Here is a 25,120-nt window from a genome sequence, read left to right as displayed (position 1 = left end):
ATAGCTACAACCCTTAGGGTCAGAGTCAGACATGACGGAAGGGACTGAGTGCCTGCACAGACACACACACCCCTCAGAAATGAACAGTCTAGACGACTGTGAGTCGCTGCCATGGGGCTCAAAGGCCGGCTGGTGAAGAGTTCCAGGGCTGAAAGGGAAGAGAGAGACCAAGGGATATGAGAAAATGCTCATCTTGCCTTTGTAGGCAAAGCTACAGCTGATAATTTTTTAAAGTAATAAACTATTAAAAGAAAAACAAGGTAAGTTATAATGAAAAAGTAGGGTAGGAGAAACAAAGTACACACACATTCTTTTCAGGAACACGCAAACAAAAAGTTCGCCACAAAAGAAGTCTCACATTTTAATAGCAGGTCTTCACACATAATCATTAACTTAGAAGTCAGTTTTTAAAAGAACAAACAATTCCCCCATATACTTGGAGATTAAAAAAAAATTCCTAAATAACTCATACATCAGAGAAATGCCGCAGTAGAAATTAAACACTGCTAAGCAGTTGGAGAAGACTCTTGAGAGTCCCTTATACTGCAAGGAGATCCAACCAGTCCATTCTAAAGGAGATCAATCCTGGATGTTCATTGGAGGGACTGATGCTAAAGCTGAAACTGCAATACTTTGGCCACCTCATGCGACGAGTTGACTCACTGGAAAAGACTCTGATGCTGGGAAAGGTTGGGGGTGGGAGGAGAAGGGGACGACGGAGAATGAGATGGCTGGATGGCATCACCGACTCTGTGGGCATGAGTTTGAGTGTACTCCGGGAGTTGGTGATGGACAGGGAGGCCTGGCGTGCTGTGATTCATGGGGTCGCGGAGAGTTGGACACGACTGAGCGACTGAACTGAACTGAACTGAAGACACCAAAGAAGTCCATATATTTATAACATACCAAAACTGACTCAACAAGAAATAAGATTACATTTAAAAATGGAAACAGCATGGCTTCCCTGGTGGCAAAGTGACACACATCACCACACAATGGAGCAGAAAGATAAAAGCTAAGACTTCAAAGCAGAGAGGTGAGTAACTATAGCAGCTACAAGCTCTTACACACCCTTTCCTGTTTGCCCAACGACTTCCGACCTTTTTGTCCAAGTATCGCTATGAGAGACACTCAGCTCCGTGGAGAACAGAACCCAGCTCAGCAGAATGAAGGCCCTTAGTGGCCAGGACTTTCATTGTGGAGTTCTCTCAACTGCTGTGTATGTTTGAAAATTTTTAGCATGAAGTATTGGAAAAATAAATAAGTAAATATGCATTAGTTTGATTTACAAAAAAATAAAAGGGAATGCGCCTTGCAGTGCAACAGACATTGGTTTGATACCTGGCCCTGGAAGATCCCACACATCACGAAGCAACTACAGAGCCCCGGCTCTGGAGCCCTCAAGCCGCAAATGCTGAGCCCAAGGGCTGCAGTGGCTGAAGCGCCTGCGCATAGAGCCCGTGGTCCACAACAAGAGAACTCAGTGCGGAGCAACGGAGACCCCGCCTGTAATAAACACATAAAAAGAAAGCAGGTATACGAAGACTCATAGGTGCCTTTTCTACACTAGCAGAAACTGAAAACGACCCAAATGTGATCAACAAGAAATTGATTTTAAAAAATTGTGGCAGGAATTCCCAGCCAATCCAGTGGTTAGGACTTGGCACTTTTACTGCCAAGGCCCTGGGTTCAATTCCTAGTCGAGAAACTAAATCTGCAAGCAGTGAGGTGGAGCCAACAATAAAATAAAAACTTTTTAAAAGTTGTGGAATAGTTACCCAGCAGAATGCTACACAGTAGTTAAAAAAAAAAAAAAGAAATATAGCTATATGCAACATTGGATCAACCTTGGTAATAAGATTGAGTGAGTAAAGCAAGTCTCAGGAGATTATGTAAAGCATGATACACTTTCATAAAGTAAAAAATATATATTTTTATATGATATATATAACATACACACATATGATTTTAAATATTAATCAAAAAAGACAAAGAGAATGAGAAACTTTATATATGATGCATGTATCTAAATGTGACAATACTAATAAAATTACTAATGAAGTATTAATCAAGATTTTAAAATAATACTCTTAAAAAGCAAAAGAAGGAGAAAGCCCAGGCTCAGGAGAGTGGTTATCCCACCTGAAGACAGGTGGCTTGGAGAAGGATGGAGGAGCCCAGAGGAAGATGTAGGTATTGGATGATGGCTGAAAGACATTTTAAATTTATTTTTAATAATAAAATAGACAAGAGGGGACTTACCTGGTAGTTCAGTAGTTGATAATCTGCCTGCCAGGGCAGGGGGAACGGGTTTGAGTCCTGGTCCGGGAAGATTCCACATGCCACTAGGCAACTGAGCCTGTGTGTGTGTGTGTCCCACGCATGCACTTATTCATGTCCGACTGTAGCCCTCCAGGCTCCTCTGTCCATGGGACTTTCCAGGCAAGAATACTGGAGTGGGTGGCCATTTCCTTCTCCAAGGGACCTTCCCCACCCAGGGGTCAAACCCCAAGTCTCCTGTGTCTCCTGCACTCACTGGCAGGCAGATCTTTACCACGGAACCACCTCGGGAGCCCAAATGAACCCATAAATCACAGCCATTGAGCCTGCATACCCTAGAGTCCGTGCTTTGCAGCAAGAGAAGCCACCGAAATGAGACGGCCGCATACGGCAACAAAGAGCAGCCCCCGCTTGCTACAGCCAAATAAAGACCATGGGCAGCAACAAAGACCCGGCACAGCCAAAAATAAATTGATTAATTTTAAAAAACAGACAAGAGAGCCATTATGAGCCAGTGACACATGTGCTTGAACAAGGGTCATGAGGACTCCACTGAAAGATCCCAGTCTGTAAAATAAGTTAAAATAAAAATGCTAGGTAAATATCCACATTTTGACAAGCACTACAGAAAGAACTAAAGAGCCTCTTGAGGAAAGTTAAAGAGGAGAGTGAAAAATTGGCTTAAAGCTCAACATTCAGGAAAACGAAGATCATGGCATCCGGTCCCATCACTTCATGGCAAATAGATGGGGAAACAGGAGAAACAGTGGGGGACTTTATTTTTCTGGGCTCCAAAATCACTGCAGATGGTGATTGCTGCCATGAAATGAAGATGCTTACTCCTTAGACGGAAAGTTATGACCAACCCAGACAGCATATTAAAAAGCAGGGACATTACTTTGTCAACAAAGGTCTGTCTAGTCAAAGCTATGGTTTTTCCAGTAGCCATGTATGGATGTGAGAGTTGGACTATGAAGAAAGCTGAGCGCTAAATTGATGCTTTTGAACTGTGGTGTTGGAGAAGACTCTTGAGAGTCCCTTGGACTACAAGGAGATCCAACCAGTCCATCCTAAAAGAAATCAGTCCTGAATATTCATTGGAAGGACTGATGTTGAAGCTGAAGCTCCAATACTTTTGGCCACCTGATGCGAAGCACTGACTCATTGGAAAAGACCCTGATGCTGGGAAAGATTGAAGGCAGGAGGAGAAGGGACGACAGAGGATGAGATGGTTGGATGGCATCACTGACTCAACGGACATGGGTTTGGGTGGACTCCGGGAGTTGGTAATGGACAGGGAGGCCTGGAGTGCTGCAGTCCATGGGGTCGCAAAGAGTCGGACACTACTGAGCGACTGAACTGAACAGAAAGAGCTCAACGCCTGTCGCATCTCACTGACTGCTCAACAGCTTTGTGAGTGGGAGATCATTACTGTCCCCATCTTATGAGTAAACTGAGGTTCCATCACTTGCCCAGGGTCAATCGCACGGAACCCTGGTCACCTCTGTGAGCCTCACCTTCCTCCTGTCAAAGAGGCAAGATCGATAACTTCCTTGGCAAAGAGGAAGTGTTTAATAAGTGTTTGCCTTAATTTAGAGGGGTTGCATGGGCATGTTGGAGAGAAACTGGTGGGAGGCTAGGGGACCCAGATTAGAGTCCCACCATCTCCCTCTGAGATTTGGAAGGGTCCCCTTCCCTCTCCCTCTGGGCCTCAACTGCCGCCTCTGTGCCTTGAGAGGACTGGTACGGTGAACACCAAGGTTCCTGCTTTAAAAGTTTTCAAGGGGCCACCCAACGAACAGGTCACCCACCACCTGCGTGCCCCGGCAGCTGCTGCTGGTTGTCCCAGCGTAGGGTCAGAGGTCTGCCAGTTCGTCTAAGCCCAGCTTCTGAGGTCATCTCCCTGCCCGCTCCCCTCACCACTCCCACCTTCTGCGCTGTTTCTTCCCCCAGGGATTTTGCGCCTCCTGTTCCCCCAGTCTGGAACATTCATCCCCCCCGCCCCCCAGGTCTTTGCCTGGCTCACACCTCCTTCTTCAGGTCAAAGGTCACCACCTCTGAACCCAGTCCCTCACTATTTCACAATCCCGTTTCTTCTCTTCACAGTGCTTGTCGTTGGCTGAAATTAACCTAATTCTTATTTATTATTTATTTTTGAATTTTTATTTCATTTAAATTTTTATTGGAGTACAGAGTCCCAGGTGGTTAAGTGCTAAAGAATCTGCCTGCCAATGCAGGAGACGTGGGTTTAATCCCTGGCTCGGGAAGATCCCCTGGAGGAGGAAATGGCAATCCATTCCAGTATTCTTACCTAGAAAATCCCCTGGACAGAGGACCCTGGCGGGCTACATACAGTCCATGGCACAGTCACAGAGTTGGACAAGACCTAGCGATTGAGCACACACATGCATAGTTGATTTACGATGCTGTTTTAGTTTCAGGTGTAGAGCAACACAACACTGTAAATCAACTGTGTGTGTGTGTGTGCTCAATCGCTAAGTCATGTCCGACTCTGATTAGTTTCTCATACACATGTCAGTTATACAGACACGTGTATCTACTCTTGTTTAGACTTCTTTCCCACATAGGTCATTACAGAATATTGAACAGAGTTTCCTGTACTATATAGTAGGTCCTTATTAGTCATCTATTTTATATATGGCAGTGTGTACACGGATGGACCTAGAGATTGTCATACTGAGTGAAGTCAAAGAAAGATAAATATCATATATCATTCATTTATATGTGGAGTCTAAAAAAAGGGCACAGATGAACTTCTTTATAAAACAGACATGAAGTCACAGATGTAGAACAAACTTATGATTACCAGGGGGTAAGGGGGGTGAGGGATAAATTGGAAGGCTGGGATTGACATATACACACGGCTGTACATAAAACCTAGTTTCACTTTATGGTTTGTCTTTGGCATTACAGAGGAGCTCCAGGAGGCAGGAGAGTGTGCTTCACTCCTGTATCTCTGCCTAGAACTCTGCATGCCTACAGAAGATGCTTAAAAAAAAAAAGAATGATGCTGTCTCCTGCGGAATTTATGGTCATTCCGCCGAGGGACTGGTTAGGTGGACTCCCCTGGTCCCACAGCTCTTAAACTTTCCTTCATCCTGTGCCACTGGGACTCTGTTTACATGACCATCTCCTCACATACTGGATGTTCTTTGAAGGAAATGCTAGACCAGGTTCATCTGTGAATTCCAGCCCCCTCTTGGGCCGAGCAGGCAGCTGGGCTGAGGAAAGGTTCATTGCATGAATGAACGAATGTTCTGCACCCACCTTCCCGCTCCCTGGCTCTGCTTCCTCCTTTCTACAGACCGACAGGCGCCAAGAGGTCACACCCAGCTGACAAGAAAGGCCACTCCAGCGTGAATTTCCTGAAGGAGGACAGTCCCCCCTTCCTCCAAAAGGAGCCACTCCAGACAGCAAGGTGACAAAGCGCGAGACCAGCCCTGCCTGTCACAGGAACCCTCTGGGGCCTGCCCAGCAAAGCCAACGGGATGGGGGTTTTCTGTCCATCTCAGCCTCGCAAAGGAGAGCAAGCCATGGCACCAGGAGGCTGGCAGGCCTGCTCCGGAGCCTGAACGGGAGGCCTTGCACACTAAGCTCTGTCTGGCCATGGGCCAGTGGGGAAATACTTGATTATTCAAATCATGTAGCCACTCAAGAGGAAACGATCTGCTTCCTCCAAAAGCACAAAGTGGGGCAGGCAGGCCAGCCCAGGGACTTGGGTGCCGAAGGGGGAAACTGCAAAGTTCTTGCACAAACCAGCACGCTGAGATTTCCCACCCCAGGCAGACTCTGGAAACCTGAGATGGGCACTCAGGAGGGTCAGGCCTAAGCCCTGGACAGAGGCTGGGGCCAATCTCCCATTGAGGATTCGCAGTTAGCAGTAGCTTCAGCCAGGCTGATTGCCTGCCCTTCTCCTGACCCCGGTTCTGGAGACAGCAGGACCGCCCCGCGGTGTCCCCCCACCCCTGTTTGTTCCTGCCTTCACCCAGGAATCACACAAGGGTAGATAAACTCCACATCCTCAGCTCAGGCGGCCGGGGAGCACCCCATGGTCTATTCCTGCTTTTTGCTCATTTCTTGCCTTGCACCCCCTTCCCTGAATTGGACTCCGGAAGAACCATCAGGTTCAAGAAGAGTTTATGCATCTGGCCTGCAGAGTTTTATCTAATATTTATTAAGTGATTAGGCGCCCACACTCCGGAGCCAAGCTGCCCAGGTTCAAATTCTGGCTTAACTATGTCTGAGTTGCATGACCGTGGGCAAGTCTCTTTCCTTACCTACTCTGTGGGAAGTTTAAGAGGATCAAGTGAGAGACTTCTCTGGCAATCCAGAGGCTAAGACTCCACGCTCCGATGTTCAGTCACTGGTCAGGGAACTAGATCCCACATGCCACAACTAAGAGTCCACATGCCACATAACAAAGATCCCATGAGCCGCAACCAAATAAAGAATTTCTTTCTTTTTTTTTTTTTTTAAAGAGGACCAAATGAAAAATACTTAGCAGGCTATACGTGGGGGATTCGGCAAATGACAGCTTTTAGTATTACTAAACAAATTAAGATTGTTCCAAGGCTGGCCTGAATCTCTGCAGCAGACATCCTCAAGACAGACCCTTTTTCCCTCACCAGAGCCAAAACCAGTCAGCTCAGAGCAGACTGAGAGGCAGAGGGGAAAGGCCCCAGGGTCTGGCTTGAAACCCCAGCCCCACCACTCATCAGTTCTGCAACCCTGGGCAAGTTACTTAACCACACTGAACCTGGTTTCTGCCCCTATGTACTATAAACCAGAGCAGCACCTCCCTCAGAACTGTCACGAATCTCCCCCATCAGGAGGATGCTAGGCCCTGCTGCTGTCCACTGTGAGCAGTGCCCGGGGAATTATGGAGCTGACACGTGCTGGGACTGCCCCAGGCAGGGGTGAGGTGATAGCCTGGCTTCCTTTTCCAGAAACTTCTGTCCGGGCTCACCCTTCGGATGTGATGTGGGGAAGGCTCCCCAGGAAATAGTCCACTCCGGGGACCATGTAATACTTGTGCGGACCCTGACACAGGCCTGCCAACCAACAGTCAGCCCTGAACACAGGCGAAAGCGAACTGACCATCTGGAAACTTCGATGAGCCCTTCCTTACGAAAGGAGGGGGCCAGGCGCCGTAGCTGGAAGGCCAGGATTCACACACCAGGCTGCCATCACTCGGACAAATGAGCTCATTTCTCTGTTTCCTCTTCCGTGGGGTGGGGGTCATCACAATACTCACCTGCCAGGAGGATTAAAGAGTTCCTACATCTAACGCACTTGGGGCAGAGTCTGCCCCTCACGAGGCGCAAGCTGACGCTGTTACAGTCATTCATGACCGCTTTCCCTTCTTCCACGAAGGCTTTCTTGCCTTTCTGAGCAGACTCAGTCTCCTCCTGGGGGCGTCAACACAGGGCAGGATCCGCTCCTGTTAGGCGGATGATGATCACAAGACTGCCATGTGCTCGGCACTCTGGTAAGCATTTTATTTTTTTTTAAATTTATTTTGACTGCGCTGAGCCTCCATTGCTATGCACGGGCTTTCTCGAGCTGCAGTGAGCGAAGGCTACTATTTGTTGCAGTGCGTGGGTTTCTCATTGCCGAGGCTTCTCTTGTTGTGGAACACAGGACTCTAGGAACATGGGCTTCAGTAGCTGTGGTGCATGGGCTTCGCTGTTCTGCCACAAGTAGAATCTTCCCGGACCAGGGATCGAACCTGTGTCCCTGCATTGGCAGGCGGATTCTTATCCACTGCGCCACCAGGGAAGTCCTGTGTTAAGCATTTTATATTCACAGAGATGTTTCTTAGTCAGGGGGCAGAACGACCCCTGGACTCACCTACTACTTATGACCAAAGGCTCCGGGGCAGGGCATTCTGTACTATGGAAAGAGTTTTGGGGAAAGTGGTCACCATGTTCCATAGATTGGAATACATGTGTCCTGGAAGGTATGAAAATATTTGCACTTGGTACCAACTATGTGACCTAGGAGACATTACTTACATTTTTTGGAGCTCAGCTGTGAGGATAAGTGAATATATATAAGCAAAGCACTTAAAACAGAGCCTGATACATGACTTATTTAAAGCTAACATTTATTGATTGTGTCAATCACTCCTCCAAGTACCTCTCGTGGACATGTGGGGAAAAGGAGGCACAGAGGCATTATAAGGTCTTTGTTCCTAAGGGATGTTATTCTCTGCAAGAGCTCACCATTCGGTCACCACATATGTATTAAGTGCATACAGGATGCTTGGTACATATATTATAGTACATATGGTACATATAATAGATTCAGCAAATGATGGCTGTTCCTGGCTTGAGGTTATTTGGCACTGAGGGTACATCTGTGAACACGTTGGACAAGAGGATTGGTCAGAGGTATGACGCTGGGGAAATTCATACCTGACTAAGGTCTGAGCCACCAATAGGGAAACTGGCTCGTCCTGCTGCCAATCATTGACCAATCACTGATGATTATGAGCTGATGTCAGTGGTAAAAAAAGAAGATGCAGACATGGGAAGGGCAGCCAGGCTCAGCCTGGAGTATCTCAGATGTCAAACCCATCAGGAAAGCGTTTCTAGCTTTCCCCATGCAAACCAAGCCCGCCTGGGCTGTGGAAGCCCCTGCCAGGTGGGGCAGCCTTTCAATACATGAACATCACTGGACACTTGCTGGAGGCAGGTACCTTGTTAGACAGTGGGATTCACGAGTGACTCAGATGGGGTTCCTGCCCTCCAGAAACTCATGCAGAGCCAGACACTAGGAGGATGATCAGATTACAAAGGGCTGAAGATTTCCACGCAAGATCTAGAAAAGCAGTGATGATGCCAACTGGCTATGCAGGCAGGGAAGACGCTGCAGAGGTGGGGACAGCAGGTGCAAAGGCAAAGGTGTGATAGGGCGGGGGACACACCTGGGGAAAGATCACGAGCCTGGGATCCTGACCTGAGACTGAGGACTGGCTCTGCCATCCGTTTGACCTGAGCCTGTTTCCCTTCTGCAGGTGAAGATAATACTGTATCGGGCTGTTTCCAGGATTCACTGGGTTCATGAATAAGAAAGAGCTTTAAACAATGAAAATGTCTAAGAGCCATACTGAGGTTGGGGAGAATCAAAGTGACTCATCTATGGTCCAAAGGCTGATTAAAACAGGAACTCATTTTGGTTCATCCGGGATACAGAGTGGATAACTCAGCCCCACCTCAGCTGCAACATGCCCATGTTCCCATTCCCCACCCCAGGCTCCCCTGCACCATCCCAGGACCCAGGGATTACCAGTTCCACACCGTGTGACCCCAGACCCAGTTTTCCAACCCCAAACATGGAGATGCCACTTGCTGCGCTCCTCCCGCGTGTACATGGATGGCTCTGCAGGTAGAAGAGCACTTTCCAGAGGTGAAGGGACTTCACAGTCACAAAGGACGGACGGCGATGGTGAGTAAGGAGTCAGTACGGGGGCTGAGCAGGAGGGGAGACCGCCTGAGGGCTGCATGGATGGGCAAACCCCAATCTCAGCAACTCCACTGGTTCACCAGCTGAGGAAACGTGGGCACTTTGTTTCACCTTTGAGTCATTTCCCTCACTTGAAAAGTGGGCTGTTAGAAGGATTAAAAGCACGAATGCATAGAAAGCATTTAGCTGAGTGGCTTGGTGCCTAACAGATATTCAGTAAATGGTGATAACTCATCATTACTATTCTACTACTATGGATATTATTATGGAGGGTGGGGGAAGGGGTGAGTGGAACTCTTTCCAAGAGGGATCTGAAACCAGCCTCTTTCTTCTCAGTCTTAACAAGCCTGGGTTGTGACCACCCCAGAAGCCCACCGCCCCCCGCTTCTCTGAGGAGTGGACAGGGACACAGCTGGGTGCTCCTTGGCAGGTCTCTACCCCACATAGGAGGAGAGTTCTGGGGCAGTCTAGCTCAGGGTTCCTCCAGCTTTCCCAGACCAGGAAAGAAAGATTAAAGAGCATAGCAATCAGGGCACCACCCTGGGCCTGTCCCTTCTCATCGCTGTTCACACAATGCCTAAGTTGAATTTGGTTTAGGATGTCTTTCCATTTGGTGTGTGCCAACTCTATTGAGTAAATAATGGCTGCCTGGAGGACTGCGTTTAGAAGGGACCTGAGGTTTAGAAGGAAAGAGAACAGTGGTTGATTAGTAATGTCTGACATGTATAGGCCCAGAGAGGCAAGAGAACAGTGGTTGATTAGTGATGTCTGACATGTATAACACAGGAGAGGGGGCGGTATGCATGCCGACTATTGGCCACACATGAACTAGAAAAGTCCTAACACTGACTCCTTGGAACAAGCCACAGTTGTCAGGCAGGGTAACCAAAAGTCAAGGAGGGGAACGGACTTGCCCAAGGTCACATAGCTTGCAATGGCAGGGCTGGGATTCGAACACAGGGCTGTTTGGTTTTTTGAGGATGCTGCCTGCTAGGATAATCGTTTCCTTCCTCTTGACTACAAGAGGGGATGCCCAGGCCAAAGCCCATTGTTTGGGAGAACAGAAGCCACTGTCCAACAAGGAGTGTGCCTATGCTTGGTCCCCTCCCTCTGACACAGCCCACCCCCAATGACTTTCCAAACCCCAGAGACAGATGGTTCTACTGAAAATGGATATATACAGCAAGGGCTTGTATCCAGACAAAAATTTGAATCCAGACGCTAATCTGATGGAAAGCATGAGATCTAAATTTGAGTCTCATTGCCACTTTCTAGCTGTATGACCTTGAGAAAGTTACTCAGCTTCTCTGAGCTCAAGTTTTCGCCTCTATAAAACAGACAGGATGACAAGTTAAATAAGGTCATTAAAAGTGTTCTGCTCAGTTCCTGACAGAGTTAAGACCTTAAATCGGGGGTCCTCAACCTCCAGGATCTAATGCCTGATGATCTGAGAGGCAGCTGATGTAACAATCATAGAAATAAAATGCACAATAAATGTAACACACATGAATCATCTGGAAACCATCACCACCGCCCCTCCCACCCTGCCATCCGTGGAAAAATCGTCTTCCACGAAACCAGTCCCTGGTGCCAAAAATATTGGGAACCACTGCCTTAAATGTTAGTTGGAAGGATGAGGTCAAGGGGAAAAATTAAAACACACAGCATTTTCACAAAAGTGAACTCAAGTGATGAAGGCGAGAGCTCAGATAAGCTGTTGAGAGGAATCTGTTTATCTCTGATTATCTTGATAGGCTAACTAAAGCTGAAATATGAATTACTAGATTTGATGATTTCAAAATAAGGAACCAAACTCTTCTAGGAAGATAGATTGTGTCATTCATACCACAAAGAAGGAAGCAGCCTTGAGTGGGTGAATTGGCAATGGTAGGAGATGAATGTGTGTATTTCCCACTTCCCAGCGGGGTGATTCTGCGCCTCAGCTTCCTCATCTGCAAAGTGGGAATAATTGCACCTGCCACACAAGGCTGCTGTTTAGACTAAATGAGCGGTTCCAGGAAAGGCGCTAAGCACCACCTGGCCTGGCAACGTTAGCGGGTGGCAGAGGGGAGCTCACTTAATTAGGCAGAAAAGACAGGGCAGCTGTCAAGGTGCTAAGAAGGAGTGAAGGGAGCGGGGTCTCAGAGTCAGCTGACACACTTTCTAGCCACAACGGTGGCAGGGAGAAAGTGATTAACTCCTGTATGTTAAGAGGCCGGTGGAGGAGGAAAGAGATGCGTGACACTCAGAGAGGCCATGCCTGCCGCAGCTGAGTGTCAGTCCAGAGCACTACCCGACAGTGACCTGACCATCTCAACCTGAGACCTGCCAGTGTCCACGCTGTTGCTCTGTAGACAAAGTGAAAGGTCACTCAGAGAAGGCAGGAACTTAACAGAAAGTCATATGGCAGATCCTTCTAAAGGTGGGACTTACTTTTTCTCAGATAAAAGCCACCTAAACACTTTTTTTTAGAGACCATCAAACGTTTCCTGGGCTTTGCCTGGCAGCTTGCAGACCTGGATGGGTGAAATTCATCCACTTGAATCACAGACTGAGATCTGAGAGGATGAGAATGCTTCTCTAGAACGAGCCTGGGGTCAGCACCTCACCACAGAGTCGCTAAGGAAACAGCCTCAGTTGCCCCTCCCCTCTCTCCCTTCCCAGGTCAGGGCAGGGTGACCGAGGCACCAAGGGGAGGGATTTGGACCCAAGATATCCTTTTGGAGCCTCAACTGCAAAACAGCAGGGTGTGAGGGACAGGGGAGGTTCAAGGATGATGTGGAAATTGCATGGTACCCTGCGGGTGCTCACAAAAATGCTACTTCCCACACAAGTCATTCCTGAACTCCTCTGCGGGTGCAAGGACCCGGGGCCCTGAGGCTGCTCTCAGGAATCAGGGCTCTCCCAGTTCACCTTGTAACCCCTAGAGCAGTTTGCTTGTGGAGACCTTCTAGAATCTCATGCTAGGCAGCTGCCTCCAGAGTTTTTCATGCTCATTCGCTAAGTTGTGTCCAACTCCTTGCAACCCCAGGCTCCTCTGTCCATGGGATTTTCCAGGCAAGAATACTGGCATGGATTGCCATTTCCTTCTCCAGGGGATCTTCCTGACCCAGGGATCGAAACCACATCTCCTGCATTGGCAGGCAGGTTCTTCATCACTGAGCCACCAGGGAAGCCCTCCAGAGGGTTTACCAGGAGTTTTAACCATGAGGCCTCACGGCTTTCCTCACTGTCCTCAAGCTCAGACATGGCGATCTGGAGATTTGTGCTGCAGCTGTTATGCTGCCTGTTACCTGTGGGCCTAGGCCCCTGGAGAAGGGAATGGCAACCCACTGCAGTATTCTTGCCTAGAAAATCCCATGGACAGAGGAGCCTGGTAGGCTACGATCCATGGGGTTGCAAGGAGTCAGACACAACTGAGCAACTTCACTTCACTTTAGGCCCCCAGAAAAGGGGGAAAAACAGACCACTGTGGCTTCAGAGTGCAGGATGGTACTTCCTGTCTGTGAAGTATCACCAGTGCACGGGGCTGTTGGGAGCACTAGATGTCAAGGGAGTCCCTTCCCTGAGGGGGCTGTGGAATCTCTAGTCTGAAGCACCCAGGGTTGCCTGTCCCCAAGGGGGTGGACCCCAGGCCCAGCTCCCTTAGGACGGACAGGCTGATGATCAGTCAGCTCCTGAACTCTCGAGCCCTTAGCCCCTTCCTGGGACCAGCAAAGCAGGAAGAGAGCGCCCTCGTCCTGGCTGATATGTTCCAGAGATGCTGCCAGGCCCCAGAAGAGGGGCTGGGGTCCGTGATGCCCCACATTCCGCCCCTGAGCCTTGTGCACCTAGCTCAGAAACTGCAAACTCAGAAGGCAGGCTGGGAACGGCAACGAGACAAATGGGCTGGGTGTGAGGGCAGGGCGCAGAGGGGACTGTGGTCAAGAGGATGGACAGGCTGCTGATCGGCTCCGGCCACGGTGGCCGGGCTGGGATGCAGCCCAGCGTGGCCACATCTTTTGATCTTCCCAGAGAAACCAGAACCCTTATTTTTATGTAAAACGCAATCGCCTGTTTTCACAACACCAACAACTAAATCCAAGTTTTAAATCACTACAGGAGTCAACAATTCCCCTACCCCCACCCCCTGCTGCCCCAAGAGGGCAGTTTGCGACTGACCTACCATAACTTCAGCCACAGATGTTTGAGGACCAACTCAAATTAAATCAGACCCAAGCCCAGTCTTAGGGATGTCCCAAATCCCCAGCTCATGCCCTTCAGGCATCCTGGGATACAGACACGGACCCTGAGGCTCAGAGAGGCCAAGTGACTTGCCCAAGGTCACACGTGCAGGGTAGCACCAGTTCAAGGGCTTAACCTCTGTCCTGAGTTGGAGATTTTTCTCACCAACTCACACCATCTGTATCCTTCCTCAACAATTCTTTTTTTATATATTTTAATAATTTTATATTCCAAATATCTGTCATTATTTTTTGAAGAATCTTTATGTTGAAATTCCACATATTTAATCCATTATTAAAATGTAAAGCTGTATTAATTTGTTTAAAAATTTTATATACTTGAAGACTCTAAGATCTCCTTATTTTTTGTCCCCCAGATCAGAGACATTTTTAGTGGTAATATTTTTTAGTATCTTTTCTGTATCACCTACTATCTACCCATCAGTCATGTTCGTTGCTTTCCTCTAAACTGTCTCCCTGCTCCTCATTTTACCAGCAATTCTTTCTTTAAAAAAATAGATATATATATTGAAGATATGCCATGGAAATGATATACACCAAAATCAAGACAGTGGATACTTTTCAGAAAGGTCATGGGAGACCCTGGGCAAGCCCTTATTCTCTCTGGACATCATTCTCCTGTTCTGCAAAGTAGCCAGTTGACAGAAGCAGCCTTTAAATGCCTTCCAACTCTGAAATTCTAGGTATCTATGAGGTCTCTTCTGCAGCCAGTACTTTGTGGCTTCAGATGAACATAAAATAGTAATAATAATAATAATGGGGAGGACAAGTCCACAGTAGCCAGGAAGGAACACTACAATTTTTAGTGAAACTTGACTCTTAGTTACTGGAATTCAGAAAGAACGATGTAAATACCCAGGCAGTTTAACCACCATCCGACAGTTAAACAAAAACACATCTGGTTTAACTTCATTTTCCTCAACTCCTCCCCCACTCCTGCACCCCCTACCCTCATCTCAAATTTTACCCCTTAATTTGAGAAGTCAAATTAAATGCAAACAATTGATTTCATGCCACAGTGAGGTTGAGAATTTCAGCATGGAAAACTTTAAGCATGATGTTTTTCTGGGAGCAATTAGGAAATGTTGGGGGATGGCATGAGGGGGTGGAAAAATAGGAAGACTATTCTTGAATGTTCTTTGGACACGGAGCATCAGAGAAGAGTTGCTGGATACCTACTAGGAACCCAGCACTTAGAGAGGTCAAGTGAGTTGCCTCAGGTCACACAGCTAGGATTGGAACCCAAGGTGCTGATCCTAAAGCCATTCTTTTCCCTCCTGTCTAGGCCTTTGTAACCTACAAAGGGCCTTCCCTCTGGCCTTCATGGATCACCTGGTAGTGCCCAAAAAATGTCTCACAGAGAATATTAACTTCTCAACAACAATCCCCAACAGTGGTCATTTCCAACTGAGCCATTCAATGGTGAAAAACCATTATAATCTTGCCAACCCTTCACAACTATGCAAACTATATATTATTAACCCATATGACGGATGATTTCCTCACCTGAGACTCAAAGAGGGAAGGAAACTTGTCTAGAGTCATACAGCAGTGCTGGGAATGAACCTCCAATCTCCTGCCCACTGCTGCCCTTTAAAAGCAATCCTGTGGACTGTGGCCTGCCAGGGTCCTCTGTCCATGGGATTCTCCAGGCAAGAATACTGGAGTGGGTTGCCATGCCCTCCTCCAGGGGATCTTCCTGGCCCAGGGATGGAGCCCACGTCTCTGATGTCTCCTGCATTGGCAGGCGGGTTCTTTACCACTAGTGCCACCTGGGAAGCCCTCAAAAAAGTAAGGACATCTCTTAAAAAAAACAAACCAAAAATACACACTGCACAGCCTCGCTCCAGCCTGCGGAGGACGGGGACCACGGCGGAGCACTGGAAAGCTGAGTTTGCATTCCTGTGGCCACGCGGAGATTTTGAGTGCTGGTCCTCAGCCCAGCTTGCTCACTATCCCCGTAATGTTCTCTTCAAGCCCTGAGTTTTGTATTACTAACTCCAACTGGACCTATTCAAAGTGAGCACTCTGAGCTGTGCCACTGGATTCTACCCCTGGATGAGGAGGCCTCATCCCCAAAGATGTGTACAATACCAGCACTGGAGCTGGTCCCAGGGCTCCAGCCCCAGCTCCCCAGGTAGCATCTCTTGTTCTTGAGCAAGTCGCCTCCCTTCTCCAGGATGGGCTTCTTCACCTGTAGGACTGCATACAGTTTGCAGGGCTGGTCAGGTATGTAAGGACAGGTAGGGCTTGAGTATGGTTTCACCTCATTTCAAAGCTGGGACACATCCAGGCAGAAGGGACTGTGGCGGTTAACAGTCCCAGGCCTGTTCCCAGCACCGAGCTCCAGGCTCCTGGCCAAGGCTGAGTCTAGGATGACAGGAGGTGGCACTTGACTGTGAGCAAGGCGGACACCGTGCCACTCGACAACACAACCCATCGGGGAATGGGCAGGGCCTAGGCGGGGGGTGACAGGTTTCCAGGGTTTGGGGCTGAGACAAAACCTTACACCCCATCTCAAGTTGCATTTTCCACTGAGGTTAGTGCTGATGAGAGCCAAAATTTTCTTAAGCACAGCCACCAGCTCAACACTTTGCATCCGTTAATCATACTATTTACTAATCTCAGCTTAAAGGAGGAGACTGGGGCATGACAGGCAACAGAATTTGTCCCAGGTCACACAGCTCGGTTGCCTTTTTCTAGTAGTGAAAAATGAAGGTTGGCTGATATGTTCAGTTCAGTTCAGTTCAGTCGCTCAGTCGTGTCCGACTCTTTGCGACCCCATGAATCACAGCACGCCAGGCCTCCCTGTCCATCACCAACTCCCGGAGTTCACTCAAACTCATGTCCATTGAGTCGGTGATGCCATCCAGCCAGCTCATTCTCTGTCGTCCCCTTCTCCTCCTGCCCATGCATTGCTTGATTCCTTTTCTAACGTGTCAGTTTCAGAACCTGAAAAAGTTGTTATACAAGTGTGCAGATGTCTGTGTAACTTACCGGTGCCTTCCCAGCACCTAGAACAGGGTTTGGGGCATTAATAGATGTTTGTTGAATGGAGACGGCGTTTTGTTTCTGCCCTCAGTTCAGTTTTATTGCTCACAACAGTCTTATGAGAGAGGTACACTCCCTTATCTTACAGGTGGGGTCACGCATACAGACGGGGGCCATCACTGAAGCCTATATCTCACTCCAGGGGCTGGGAAGTGGGGAAGCCTCGTCCAAGAACCCTTTCTGCTTATGGAGTTCAGATGTATGAAGTTCAGGAAGAGAAAAGGAGACAGAGAGAACCAAGAGTGGAGGGGAGGGGAGCATAGGGTGGGGAAGACACCCTGGGGAGGTCTAAAGATTTGAAGAGGACAGGTCAAGGGCGTGGGGGAGGCAAGACTGAACACCAGAAGAGCCAGAAGGAGGAACCAAGATCAGCCCCTCATCTCTTGGGTTTGTGTAGAGTAGCAGGGGATAAGGCTGTAGGTTTGGAGTCTGGCTTCAAATCCTGGCCTCAGACTTGCTTAACTTCTTCAGGCCTCAGTTTCCCTGTTTGTAAAGGAGATGATGCATGTCAAGTGTTGGAGCCTGGCACGCAGTAGGTGTTCAACAAACGGTTGCTGTCAACTTTGCTGGTGTGGGAGCCCACCCCCTGCCTACCAGGGAAGCCGGGCCCACCTGGAAGTGTTTTTTTCTGAGGGCCCAGAGGTCCTTTCAGGCCAGAGAAGTGCCCCCTCTTGAGATCTCTTCCTCCACCCACAGGCCGCTGTAAAGACCCCTCCCCCAGCCCCATTTTGCATTGAAAAAGGGTCTGAAGAGACAATGCGGGGGAAGGCTGGAACTCCGCTCAGCTACCCGCCCCACGATTGTGACCAGGCTTTTAACCCTTTCTTATCAAGACCAGTTGCAGGAACCCACCCCGGGCCAGCCGCTCACCTGCCTACGCCCAGAGACGGATCGCAGCAAACTCCCCGAGCTTCGGGGGGCCCCAGAGCTCGGCCCCAAGGCCGCTGCGCCCCTCCCCCAACTTCCAAACAGACTCCAACACGCCGGATGTCCGTCCCCCCGCCCCCTCCCCGCCCCCCTGCGGATCCGGGACTCAAGTGTCTCCCTCTATGTACCGTTCCCAGCTCCGGCCCAAACTACTTTTGGAGCCCACCCAGGCAGACCAGCCCCCTCCCTTGGCGGCAGTGCCAAGATCTCGTGACGGCTAGATGGCTGGCAGTTCTGGGGTGGGCAACCCGAGTCTCTGGATCGCGGACCAAGGGGGCGCCGTAGAAGCCGCTCAGCCACGGGGCACCGGGAGGCGGTGCCGAGACCGAAGATGGGGGTCTCAGGCAGCGGCGGGGAGACCCCAGGGCTGCAGCGGCCGACTCGGGCGCAATCAGCCCGCCTCGCCGGCTCCGCTGGGGCCACGTTCACTTTCTGGCCCGGCCCAGCGCGCCCGCCCGGAGCCGCGGATGCGCGCGAGCGCGGGAGCGGGACAGGTGGCTGGAGGTTCCGAATGGGCTGCCTTGGGCGGTGTGGGGGCACGCGGAGGTCCCGGCCCGGCCCCTGATGTCCAACCTCGCCGCCCTCCCCCGGCGAGGGGAGGATGTGGAAAGGGGGCCTGGGACGCTCCACATCCCGGGGGTCCCGGAGAGCCAGGAACCAGGGTCGAGTCTTTACCTGCGCAGAGTTCGTGGGCGAAGGTCTGTCCCGGCGCAAGGGACGCGGGGTCGGTGCCCTGGGAGCGCGGACGCGGAGGGGCGGGAGCGCGACGCTGCCCCGGCCAAGTCCCCCGCGGGCTTATAAAGGCGATCGCGGGGCTCGCGCGCGGCCGGGGCAGCCCTCCCCGGCCCCGCCCCCGCCCCCGGCCCCGGCCCGGGCCCCGGCCCTCCCCGCCCCGGCCCGCCCCCGGCCCGGGCCCTGCCGGCCGGTCCCGCCGCGCGGCCAGCGCGCCGCCTGCCGGGCAGCGGGGCGCCCTCCGTCTTCCTGAGCCCCGGCTCGGCTCCCGCCCTCGCGCGGGGTTGGGGCGGGCGCTTCCCGGCGAGGCCACGCTCTGTCCTCTCTGAGCGCGAGCTGCGGCTCTGGTTCCGTCTCTTTGGGTGTCCTTACCCTTGGCCCCAGCTCCCTGCTGTGTCTCTTCGTGGCCGTGCCTCTCGCGCCCCTGGCGCGTCCGCCGCTCTGTCTGGCAGCTCACTGGCTCTGTTTGGGACCCCTGTCTCTCATCTCTGTGCACGCGTCTCCCCGCCGCTGTCCTCCCGTGTGTCTGACTCTACTCCCTGTCCCCTCCCGCCTTCCCACTCTAGCCAGACCACTGGCCTGGCCCGCTCTCCGCTGGCCTTGGGCTTTCTCCTCTGCTCCAGCTGAGGAAGCCAGGGATACCTTGGAGGGGGTGGCTTGGGGTGAGCCTCCTCTCCTGGACGGGGACTGTTCCCTCTTTGTCCTTAGAGCCAGCCAGGGTTCCTGCTGACCGCATCCCATCCAGAGGTGAGGACCTGCCTCCCCGGTAACCAGAGGAGGAAGCCCACACTTTCCACCAGGTGGAATCAGACAGCCCAGGTTCCAGACTCCACCCTGGTGACCTTGGGCACATCACTTGAGCCCTGTGGCCTGGCTGGACCCTTAACCCGCGGAGGTCAGCACCCCCGGCTGCCCTTATCACAAGCTGCTGTTGTTGTTGCTGTTCAGTTGCTAAGTTGTGTCCGACTCTTTGGGACTCCGTGGACTGCAGGACACCAGGCTCCTCTGTCCTCCACTGTCATATGCTGAGAGGCAGACTAGTATGATACAGTGGTTGGAAAGTGCACAGGAGACTCTAAAAGCTCTAAAAGATAAAGGGAGGCGGGGCAGGGCTGGAGGAGACTGAGGCCGGAGCAGAGGAGTTAGTACCAGCAGAACCAGTTGTTCAGTCATAAGTCGTCTCAGAATCACTAAGACCCGTGGTCTGCAGCACACCAGGCTCCTCTGTCAATGGGACTTTCCAGGCAGGAATACTGGAGTGAATTGCCATTTCTTCTCTAGGAGATCTTCTTGACCCAGGAATCGAACCCGTGTCTCCTGCATTGGCAGGCGGGTTCTTCACCATCTGAGGCACCAGGAAAGCCCCGGCCCAGAATTCTCTATCCTACCTAGCACATGCCGACTTTGGGCCAGTCATCTTGCATAGATTTTCTCCCAACAACCCCATTTTAGAGAGGAGAAAACAGAGGCCCAGACAGAGCATGAGGACAGCTTGTCAGTGTGACTGGAGCCAGAACTGGGGACTAGCACAAAAAACCAAGAGTGTCTTTGTAGTTTTCTTTTTTCTTGTATTTTTAGCAACTGATATTGCTTCTTTATTTATAGGAGTGATATGAAGTCTCCTTCCTGACATAAGTTTGTTTTTAGAAAGTGAATCAAAGTATTGATTAAATATTATTTATGTATTCAATGAATTAGATTATTATGGCAAAAATCATGGAGGTGGTCAATGAATCAAGTTTGGGAAACAACACTTTTGCGTGAGAAATGGTGAGTGAAGGCATCCAGAACGGAGTCTCAAACCTTGGGGGGGTTCTGTAATTGCTCACAAACTCCAAGGGAGGGGTTAGGGATACAAAGAGGCTTGAGATGATGTCATTGTCTGTGAGTCAGGGGCGTATTCTCAGGTATGAGAAGTCTGCCCCACCCAGCCTGGACAGAGGCTGGGGGGCTGAGGCAACAGCGACTTGGATGGACCCCGTTTCACCAATTATGTGCCCCCATGTGGAAAATTCTGAAAGAGATGGGAATACCAGACCACCTGACCTGGCTCTTGAGAAACCTGTATGCAGGTCAGTAAGCAACAGTCAGAACTGGACATGGAACAATAGACTGGTTCCAAATAGGAAAAGGAGTATGTCAAGGTTGTATATTGTCACCTTGCTTATTTAACTTATATGCAGAGTACATCATGAGGAACGCTGGGCTGGAAGAAGCACAAGCTGGAATCAAGATTGCCGGGAGAAATATCAATAACCTCAGATATGCAGATGACACCACCCTTATGGCAGAAAGTGAAGAGGAACTAAAAAGCCTCTGATGAAAGTGAAAGAGGAGACTGAAAAGGTTGGCTTGAAGCTCAACATTCAGAAAACAAAGATCATGGCATCTGGTCCCATCGCTTCATGGGAAATAGATGGGGAAACAGTGGAAACAGTGTCAGACTTTATTTTTCTGGGCTCCAAAATCACTGTGGATGCTGACTGCAGCCATGAAATTAAAAGACGCTTACTCCTTGGAAGAAAAGTTATGACCAACCTAGATAGTATATTAAAAAGCAGAGACATTACTTTGCCAACAAAGGTCCGTCTAGTCAAGGCTATGGTTTTTCCAGTGGTCATGTATGGATGTGAGAGTTGGACTGTGAAGAAAACTGATTGCCAAAGAATTGATGCTTTTGAGCTGTGGTGCTGGAGAAGACTCTTGAGAGTCCCTTATACTGCAAGGAGATCCAACCAGTCCATTCTAAAGGAGATCGATCCTGGGTGTTGATTGGAAGGACTGATGCTAAAGCTGAAACTCCAATACTTTGGCCACCCCATGCGAAGAGCTGACTCACTGGAAAAGACTCTGATGCTGGGACGGATTGGGGGCGAGAGGAGAAGGGGACAACTGAGAGTGAGATGGCTGGATGGCATCACTGACTCGATGGACATGAGTTTGAGTGAACTCCGGGAGTTGGTGATGGACAGGGAGGCCTGGCGTGCTGTGATTCATGGGGTCGCAAAGAGTCAGACACGACTGAGCGACTGAACTGAACTGAACTGATGCCTACCCTTGACTTCTGATCTCCCCAAAGCTGTAGGGAATGGACACTTCTAGTTGCACCACATGGCCAGCATTGGGCCCCCTGTGTCTGGGTGATTTTTCCCCAGGTACCACTGGCTGAGTGGCTAACAATTGATACTTTCCGATTGTGGTACTGGGCGAAGACTCTGGAGAGTCTTGGACTGCAAGGAAATCAAACCAGTCAATCCTAAAGGAAATCAACCCTGAATATTCATTGGAAGGGCTAACACTGAAGCTCCAATACTTTGGCCACCTAATGGAAATAGCCGACTCATCGGAAAAGACCCCGATGCTGGAAAGATTGAAGGCAAAAGGAGAAGGGGATGGCAGAGAATGAGATGGTTAGATAGCATCACCAACTCAATGGACATGAATTTGAGCAAACTCTGGAAGATAGGAGAGGACAGAGGAGCCTGGCGTGCTGAGAGGGAAGGAACTAAGAAAACTGAAACAGGAGCTTGCCTGGTGGTTCAGTGGTTAAGAATCCACCTGCCAATGCCAGGACACAGGTTCAGTCCCTGAGCCAGGAAGGTCCCACGTGCCTCAGAGCAGCTAAAGCTGTGCACTGCAACTCCTGAGCCTGTGCTCGAGAGCCCGCAGGCTGCAGCTACCGAAGCCTGCACACCCTAGAGCCTGTGCCCCACGACAAGAGAAGTCACCGAAATGAGAAGTCCTTGCACCGCAACTAGAGAGGAACCCCGGCTCATCGCAGCTAGAGAAAGCCTGCTCGGCAACGAAGACCCAGCACGGCCAAAATAAATAGAAACTGAGGCAGCATCACTAAACCAAGGGTGGTACCGCCAGCATTACTGAGTGCTGACTTCGTGTGAGGCTCTGGTCCGATATGAGTCTTTGTACATATTAACCCAGCTAATGCTCACAACAGCCCTACCAAGTAGGGACTTTTATTCCCACTTTACAGATGAGAAAGCAGGCATATACAAGCTGTCATTTGCAGAAGTGCCCAGCAGCCTGGCGTAAAGCTCTTTACAGGTGAAATTTCGTTGACTTCTCTCTGTAAGACCGAGGCAGGGTCATTAATGTCACCCTCGCTTTTCGCATGAGGAAGCTCTTGGCTCAGAGAGACTTAACTAATTATTCTTTCAAGAATATTTATGGGGTGCCTGCTCAGTGCAGGCACTGTGCTAGGATCTGGCGACACAAGTGAATAAGACAGAGATTTCTGGCCTCCTGGAACTGACATTCCAGTTAAGGAAGACAGATAATAAACAATCAACATTATAATTAAGTTATATGTAAATTAGATGATAAGGGAATGAGTACAGAACTAGAGCAGACATTAGGGAGAGGAGGCGAGCTGGGAGGGGGCAGATCGTGGCATAAGAGTGTTCAGGGGAGAGAAGACAAGGGAATTCCCAAGCACTCTTTGACAAGGAGACCCAGCTCCTCTCTGGGATGCGTCTGCTGGGAAGTGAACTGTGGACAAGAGGCCAACTAGCAATATCTGTGTCTGCTGGGCTTCCCAGGTGGTGCTAGTGGTTAAAAAAAAATAAAAACCCGCCTGCCGATGCAGGAGACATAAGAGATGAAGGTTCCATTCCTGGGTTGGGAAGATCCCCTGAAGAAGAGCATGGCGACCCACTGCACTATTCTTGCCCGGAGAATCCCCATGGACAGAGGAGCCTGGCGGGCTACAGTCCATGCAGCCGCAAAGAGTCAGAGACGACTTGAAGCGACTTAGCACGCACACATGCTCTGTCCCTGCTGTGACAAGTCAAGGAAGAAGCTAACCATTAAACCAAGGGCAGGGGTGTGCTCTGAGCCCAAGGCCACTTGATAGAGAAGACGGACGCCAAGAGAAAGCCTTCCTGAGATCACCCAGACTGTCAGGGAGAAGTCAGGCTGCCTGTGGCGAGTAGCAGTGTTAGTCGCTTAGTCGTGCCTGACTCTTTGCGACCCTATGGACGGTAGCCCGCCAGGCTCCTCTGTCCATGGAATTCTCCAGGCAAGAACACTGGAGTGGATTGCCATGCCCTTCTTCAGAGGATCTTCCTGACCCAGGGATCGAACCCGGGTCTCCTGCGTTGCAGGCAGATTCTTTACCATTTCAGCTATAGGGAACGCCTGAGCTTTTTGGGGTTTTTGGGTTTTTTAAATCATTTGCTGCTGCAGTTGCTGATTTTTTAAAAAAATAATTTTATGTAAGTATTTATTCTTGGCTTGCTGGGTCTCTCGTTGCTGAGCAAACCTCTCTAGTTGCGGCAAGTGGGGCCTTCTCTTAGTTGCCGTGTGTGATCTTCCCTCTGCGCTGGCTTCTCCTGTTGTGGTTCCCGTGTTCCAGAGCCCCGGCTCGAAAGCTGTGGCTCCTGAGCTAGTTGCTCCACAGCGTGTGGGATCTTGCCGGTTCGGGATCGACCCTGAATCTCCAGTATTGGCAGGCAGGCAGATTCTTTACAACTGAGCCACCAAGGAAGCCCCTCAGCTGAGCTTTTGAGCAGCGCTCGACAGCCCTTCCCAGGACCAGCTCTAACCCCCAAGCGTCTTCCCAGCTCTAGCTTCAGCCCTGGTCCCAGACTTGCCCCCTCCCCAGTTCCGCCCGCCGCCTGCGCCATCCCACCTGGAGGCTCATCCTGGCTCAGCCCTCTTCTCCGTCTCAGGCTGGTCTCCCAGGCAGTGCTAACCCAAGCTTCCAGCTCATCTGCCGTCCCAGCCCCCTCGCCCACCCCCCGCAGTCAGCCCTGTGCTCAGTACCCTAAGAAATGACCAGAGAGTGTCCGCCAGCCCCCGCTGTACTTAAAGGAAGCCTTCCTCACAAAGGCCTGGGGCGCCCGCCCTGTGAGAAAACCCCATTGTCTGAGGAACAATGTCTCTATTTTGTCTTTTATTTCTAAAGGGACTTGTGAGCAGGCTCCAGACTCCAAGAGGGAGAGTGTTGCTTCCTATTCTCAGCCCTGGAGAAGGCTGCAGGCCAAAAGGCAGGGTCAAGGCTGTCTGCTGGGGGCTGGATTCCAGAGATCAGAGCGGATTCAGGCAGGCCCAGCCATAGCAGTCCCGTGGCATTTCCAGAATGGAGACAGGAAGGAAGGCATCCCAAATAAGTAGGAAAAGAGTTTGTACCCAGGGTGGCGGAGAGATCTCCTCCCGTCCCCCCTCCCCCCTCCCCCTACCACATACTTACAGGACTTGGATCATCTCTGATAAAGTCTTCCAGAAAGTTCATCCATGCTCCTGGCTGTCCATCCCTCTCCCTGTCTTCAATGGACACGTCTGAGATGGACCTTGGAGATGCTTCCCTGGGGGCTATATCACTTTTGCCTCCCACTTCCTGTCAGATGCAAACTTGAGGGCCCAAGAATACTTTAGGGCTT

General features: G+C 50.4%; 1 protein-coding gene across 3 annotated transcripts in view; it reads right to left on the bottom strand.

The window, feature by feature from the left end:
- The window catches only part of ALPL (alkaline phosphatase, biomineralization associated), an 89,799-nt gene that overhangs the window by 47,004 nt on the left and 17,675 nt on the right, over positions 1 to 25,120 (bottom strand). Inside the window, exon 1 of one of the 3 annotated variants that reach the window (XM_055397702.2) lies at positions 18,666 to 18,841. The exons of 1 other annotated variant lie outside the window; for it this stretch is intronic. The gene's annotated coding sequence lies outside the window, so the exon portion shown is untranslated. Of the gene's footprint in view, positions 1 to 2,262; positions 2,410 to 18,665; positions 18,842 to 25,120 lie in introns of those variants that run through there. One more of the 3 variants, XM_055397704.2, reaches the window with a different exon arrangement.

Source organism: Moschus berezovskii, chromosome 2, assembly GCF_049115385.1.
Source record: "Moschus berezovskii isolate FMDL1 chromosome 2, NW_MosBer_1.0, whole genome shotgun sequence".
Classification (NCBI taxonomy): domain Eukaryota; kingdom Metazoa; phylum Chordata; class Mammalia; order Artiodactyla; family Moschidae; genus Moschus; species Moschus berezovskii.
The sequence above is the reverse complement of the archived record's forward strand: the minus strand, read 5'-3'. Positions and strand labels throughout refer to the sequence as shown.